Source organism: Mandrillus leucophaeus, unplaced genomic scaffold, assembly GCF_000951045.1.
Source record: "Mandrillus leucophaeus isolate KB7577 unplaced genomic scaffold, Mleu.le_1.0 Scaffold2, whole genome shotgun sequence".
Classification (NCBI taxonomy): Eukaryota; Metazoa; Chordata; class Mammalia; order Primates; family Cercopithecidae; genus Mandrillus; species Mandrillus leucophaeus.
The window spans coordinates 4,696,485-4,702,812 of record NW_012102031.1 but is presented as its reverse complement, the minus strand read 5'-3'; the positions used below and the strand labels follow the sequence as shown (position 1 = coordinate 4,702,812).

Sequence of the window (6,328 nt, the reverse complement as noted above, 5' to 3'; positions counted from 1 at the left end):
CCAGTCGCTGTGATGAAGTGTATTAGGCTGGTGAGAAGACCATGATGGTAGCTTGGAGCTACCAGGATGGCGGCCACGGAGCTCAAGAGGAGATGAATTTGGGACACACGCATTCTGGGTGAAGAGTCCGCAGGATTTGGGGGTGGAAGGGGGTTGTCGAGTGGCCAGTAGTGGTGGAAGACTGAAACGGGGCCAGGTTTTGGGAGCGACGGATTACCGTGTGCAGTGGCTTTGAACGTCCAAATGCAGATGTCTACCCCACTTCAGATCCTGAGTCTCCAGAGAGAGAGCGGGCAGAGCTGGGTGCATGAGACGGTGAATGCTGGTGACAGGTTGAGTTGTGAGGGTGGGCAAGACCGCCTGGGCCAAGGGCATGGAAAAGGAGAGAGGGTCTCAGCCCTGGCCCCAGCAGCCCTACAGATGGGAGAGAAGCTGAGGAGCGGATGAGGGGGACTGGCCAGAGAGCAGGAGCAGCAGGGGAGGGGGCTCACAGCCAGGACAGGGAGCTCTCAGCAGAGTTGCCCGGTAGGCCCTGCCCAGCCTGGAGCACCTGAGGACTGAGCGCGGCAGCCACAAGTCCCTCCTCCACTTGGCTTCCCTCCCTCCCCAGCCAGCAAGGGCGAAATCTCCTCCTGGGCCGGGTAGAACGGGAGGTGCTGGGGAGGGCCGGGAGCTGTGCTGGGCGGGGGTCAGGGAAGTTGCAGCAGAGGTGACCTCGGCACAGCCCAGGTGTGATCATCATCTGGCCCTCATTCCTGCACTCCAGCCTGGGTGGGGCTGGGGCTGGGGGTGAGGTGGTGGTTGCTGCTCCCCCATCCCATTGCGTCATCCTCAGCTGTCAGCAAACAAGACTCCAGGAGCTGGGGCTGCTGGCTGGTGGGGGGTGTCTCCCAGCACCTTGGGGGATGGGGGCTAATGTCCCCCACTCATACACACACACAGGATTTCCCTGGGATGCTCGGCTGGACCCAGCAGGTGCCCCCTAAAGAAGTGGCGCGGGAGCAGGGAGGAGTGAGGAACAGTCAGGGCTGAGTTAGAGCCCCACTCCCTCGCTTATCCAGCGGAGGCCACTGGGTGGTATCGCCTGCTGGGCCCTCCTGGGACTCCAGCCCGAGACTCACACGTGGGGAACGAGCAGCCTTGCCTTCAGCGGCGCCGCTTGGAAGCGGCCCAAATGCCCATCCACGAATGGCACAGCACACAGACAGAAAAAGCCAGGAGGGAGCTCTGTGAGGAGCAATGTAGGTCTTCAAGATGTATTTTTAAGCAAAAAAAGGCAACAGTGATGAGCGGTGAGTATAGTAGCTACCATTTGTGTAAAAAAGGAGAGAGAAGAAATTTATAGATACACGTATTTGCTTGTCTCTGCTTGTCTGTGGATGGTGACCCAGGAAGCTGGTGACATTGGCGGCTCCAGGGAGGGAAAGCAGGTGGCTGGGGACAAGGTGGGAGGAAGAACTGTCACTGTATTCCCGTTTGTGTCTTTTTGAATTTTAGAACCGTATGAATGTATTACCTGTGGGGAAATGCACATGAAGAGTTTTAAAATTAATGTGTACACATGCATATTTTCCAGAGAATGGTCATAGCATTCATAAGGTTGTCAAAAAGGACTGTGACCCCGAAAGTCTGAGAACACTTCACCTATGGGCTGCGTGGCTTTGGGAAAATTTCTTAACCTCCCTGAGTCACATCCGTAAAATGGGAAGGAATAACACCCAGCGTACAGGCATGCTGCCAAGGCGAACAGTGTGGGCAGGGGTTTGTAAACTGTAAAGTGCAGAAGACTTTCTTTTTTTATTTTTTGAGGCAGGGTCTCGCTTTGTCACCCAGGCTGGAGTGCAGTGGCACTATCACGGCTCACTGTAGCCTTGACTTCCCAGGTTGAAGCGATCCTCCTGAATAGCCGGGACTTCAGGTATGTGTCGTCATGCCTGGCTAATTTTTTAATTTTTTGTAGAGACAGGCCCTCCCTGTTACCCAGGCTCATCTTGAACTCCTGGGCTCAAGTGATCCTCCTGCCTCGGCCTCTCACAGTGTTAGGATTACAGGTGTGAGCCACCGTGCCCGGCCTGCAGCCCTTCTTGAAGGGGATGACTTACTCTCCACTCTTCCTCACCTCCTAGTCTCCCCTCAGCCCCCTCCAGGGCTCCTCTGCGCCCCCTTCCCTCTCAGCAGCTCTGATGGAGGCTCTGGACTGACCCTCGTCTTTCTCCTTGAGTCCTCCAGGCCTGAGGGTCCCTCTCCAGGTCGCCCCTTGCTCTCCTGCCTCTGGCCTCTCCATGCCTCTACACCATGCCGTGCCCAGCTCAGCCAGCCCACCTCCCTTCCCTTCTCCCCAGTCCTCCCTGTGATCTCATCCAGTCCTGTGGCTTAAAATACCACCCGGCCTGCGCCTCCCCCCCAGGCGGCCACAAGCCCACTTGGCTCCCGCTCCCTGTGTCTGCTGGACAGTAAAGAGGCATCCGGAACCCGGTACTGCCAAGCCCAAGCCATGCCCCCATCCTCCCCTCTCCTGCCTTCCCCATCTCAGTCTGTGACTCCTCCCAGGAGGTTGCTCAGGCCTGACATCTGGGCGTCATTCTCCAGCCTTCCCTAAGCCCAACCGCAATAACAGTGGGATAATAACTAACACGCACTTAGTGTTCACTGAGGGCCAAGCACTCACTGGTCCACCCCTGCAAGGCAGGTGCTATTATCATCATCCCACAGCGGACTCGGGAGCTTGCCCAAAGCAGGTGAACCTCGGGGCCCCGGATGCATCCCCTCACCCAGTCATCCATCCCAAAGAATCACATCACTATTGCAGCCCGCAGCCTCTGCCTGCCGCCTCCTCCCACAGCCTCTACCCACCTCCTGCAGTCCATCTCCACATCACTCCCTGATCAGAGCTCTTGGTCTCCCCAGGGCACTCGGGATGAATGCCTGGCCTCGGGGGAGGTCCTGCCCTCTCTGACCTCACCCCCTCCACTCCCCATCCACCGGAAGAGACCTTCCTTCCCATCCCTTTAACGCACCAAGTTTGTTCATATCGATGGGCCTTTGCACTGGCTGTTCTTTCTGGTTGAAATTCTCTTCTCCAAGACTCCACCACTCGGGCCTTCCTGCCATTCAGATCTTGACTCAAAGGCTGCCTGTCCCAAGAGGCCCCGAGGCCCGCCCTCCCCATCCAGCTCTCAGATCTTCCTGGCAGCCCTCAGCAGCCAAAACAGTTTCATTTGCAACCTCATTAAGGGCAGGAACCTTGCCTCCCTACTTCACCCCAACTCCCAGAGCCTGGCACAGAGTAGCTGCTTCATAAACATCTAACGACTGACAAGATAACCCAGCCCGTCACAATTCCCGGGAAGGGTCTAACTGGGCCATGTGACAGATCGTGACCAAGGAGAAGCTATTTTTGACACAGTAGTCAGGGAGAACTTCCTAGTGGAGGTGGCCTCTGAGCAGTGACCAGAAGACCCTCTGTGTCACTGTACAAGAGCACAGTGGCCATGAACAGAGGGGAGAGAGGACAAGATGTCAGAGGGCTCAAGTCTCTGCCTCACCCTCCACGGAGCATGGGCTTCTCTTCCCAGGTGTCCCCCAGGTGTCAGGGGCTCGGGGGAGGATGTCCTGGCTTCACCCAAGAATGGGTGGCAGGGACATGTGTACAGGACCTAGTGGGAGAAGGCACGGCGGACAGAGGCCTCAGAAGGACCAGAGACAGCAGGAGGAAGAGTCAGCCCCTGCCCATGACCCAATGCTGGGCCACAGCCCCAAGGGACTGTCACTAACAGAATGCCTGCCATCGGAGCTTGCAGTGAGCTGAGATCCGACCACTGCACTCCAGCCTACGCGACAGAGCGTGACTCCGTCTCAAAAAAAAAAAACAAAACAAAACAGAATGCCTGCCATGGGGGAGCCACGGGCTGCGTGCACCTCTTTACTTCTGACCACCTCCCCACTGGCTCCTCAGGCCAGAGAACCTCCAGCTCCAGCCAACCCCCATCCATCCATTCATTCATCACCCTAAACGTCCCCTGAGCTGGCATAGGATCTGCCTTCCTGCCAGGTGCCAGATGTGTCTCAACACAGCAGAGTGCCTTGCCTCGGAGGGCGCTCTGTAAATAATTGAGTGAACATTTATTGAGCACCTACTGTATGCTGAAGGGAAGCAGGTAAGTCACAAACCTGCTTTGCTGAGCTCCATGCACCCATGTGTGCATACATGGGTGTGTGTGCGTGAAAAGGCCTAGAGAGAAGGTCCCAGGAAGATGGGGGCAAGCAGGAGAGCACAAGGACAGAGCAGGGCTGGGCCTGGGCTGAGCGGAAAGCAGGGAATTTGGCCCGGCCTGGGACATAGGCCCTGGGGAGAGGTGGTGACTCTGGAGGAGTGTGCGGCCCTGGACCTGGGTGGTCCACTGAGCAAGGGACAGGCTACTTCTGAGGGCAGGACAGCAGCATCCTGGAAGTCGTGGCACTTACATCTTTAGGAACCAAACATCCAGGGAAATAGGAACCTGTGCATCAGAGCTCTATGTGGCACCTCCTGGATTTCTATACAGGACAGTAGCTTTCAAGCTTTTTGACCAAAATCCGCAGTAAAAGCAAACATCCTGTTTGTTATTTTAACGTACTTTATATTTATTTTTTAGATATAGAGTCTTGCTCCAATGCCCAGGCTGGAGTGCAGTGATGCGATCACAGCTCAGTTGCAACCTTCTGGGCTCTTGCCATCCTCCCGCCTCGGCCTCCCAACGTGCTGGGATTACAGGCGTGAGCCATTGCACCCGGTTATATATTTAAAGCTGAAGTAAGAGCGTCACAAAATAGTATTTACCCTCACTACATGCATAGTATTTTGAAATTTTCTTTTTAATTTCATTTTCAGAAAACAAGTAGTGCAACTCACTAAATCAATTTCCCAGCCCACTAATGGGGCAGGACCTGTGTGCAATTTTTAAAGCACTGGCCTGAGTGGGGGTTAGGAGCTGTGAAACGGGATCCAGCGTGTGTCTTGAAGCTGTGACTGGAGGTGCTTGGACCCCGGGCTTTGTGACGCACAACCATGGGGGCAATTGTTGGATGTAACGGGCAAATACTGGGAAAAGTCTGTTAGACCCCCCAGCTCACAGGACTGCCACTCTGCAACCCAAATAGCAGGGATTCTTTAGGTTCTGGGTCCAATTTATTCCCCTGGTCTTGTATTAGAGCCCCGCCTGCCCCCCAACAGAGGCCATTGAGCAGTTGCTTACACATCTCCCAGGACAGGGCGCTCACCCTCATCTCAGGCAGCCTACTTGACCGTGAGGAGTGGGCTCTGCCCGGCTGCTGATGTAGCTGCCAAGCGGAGCCCCTCCTGTGGCTGGCTGGTCGTTCTCCTCTGTCCTCTAGCCTGCTGTCTCAGGGACCCAGGACAGCTCTGGCAAGCAGTTCTCTCTCTGCCCCACCCAGTTCTCTCTGCTGCCCAGCCACTACCCGGTATCTCTTGGGGGCAGCCTTGGAGCCCAGCCAGAGACAGGCCCTTTCCAAGGTCAAGTGGGCTCAGGCTCTGCAGCCTCATGACGGGGCTGGCACTCAGCCAGCCCTGCCCCACCCAAGCAGTTCTGGAGGCCTCGGGGAGGGAGGGCCGGGGGAGGCTTGGCTGTTCAGAGAAGTGATACCCCATAGCAGTGGCTGGTGATGGGGGTCTGGAAATCAGGCCCATCAGTGCCCTTGAGTGGCTGGGCCACAAAGTAGTTCATATCAACAAGCTGTGATACATTCATTCACTCACAGGCTCACAGGATCTTCCCAGTCACCCTCAGAAACAAACACAAAGGGCCAGGCGCGGTGGCTCATACCTACAATCCCAGCGCTTTGGGAGGCTGAGGTGGATGGATCACACGAGGTCAGGAGTTCAAGACCAGCCTGGCCCACATGGTAAAACCCTGTCTCTACTAAAAATGCAAAAATTAGCCCGGCATGGTGGTGCGCACTTGTAGTCCCAGCTACTCGGGAGGCTGAGGCAAGAGAATCACTTGAACCAGGAGGCGGAGGTTGCAGTAAGCTGAGATTGCGCCACTGCACTCTAGCTTGGGCAACAGAGCGAGACTCCATCTCAAAAAAAAAACAAAGGAAAGAAACAGAGGCAAAAGTCCACCCTTACGGGGCAGGGGATGAAGGCTCAGAGGTGAAAAAGCTGCCCCAGATTCCACAGCTGCTCAGGGGTGGAGCTGGACAGGAACCCAGATCTTCTGTGTCCCAGTCATGGGCCTTACCTGGGACAACTGAGGCTGGAGGAGCCTTGGGGTAGGGGAGGGGGAGGCGGGCCACTCCTCCTGTCTTGCTGAGAGCAGGCTGGGTCTCT

The 6,328-nt window shown here is 56.1% G+C and overlaps 1 protein-coding gene across 1 annotated transcript in view; it reads right to left on the bottom strand.

Moving 5' to 3' along the window:
• KCNJ4 (potassium channel, inwardly rectifying subfamily J, member 4) overlaps positions 1 to 3,075 on the bottom strand; it is an 18,591-nt gene extending 15,516 nt beyond the window's left edge. Inside the window, exon 1 of the mRNA XM_011978864.1 lies at positions 3,018 to 3,075. The gene's annotated coding sequence lies outside the window, so the exon portion shown is untranslated. The remainder of the gene's footprint in view (positions 1 to 3,017) is intronic.
• Between the last annotated feature and the right edge of the window lie 3,253 nt (positions 3,076 to 6,328).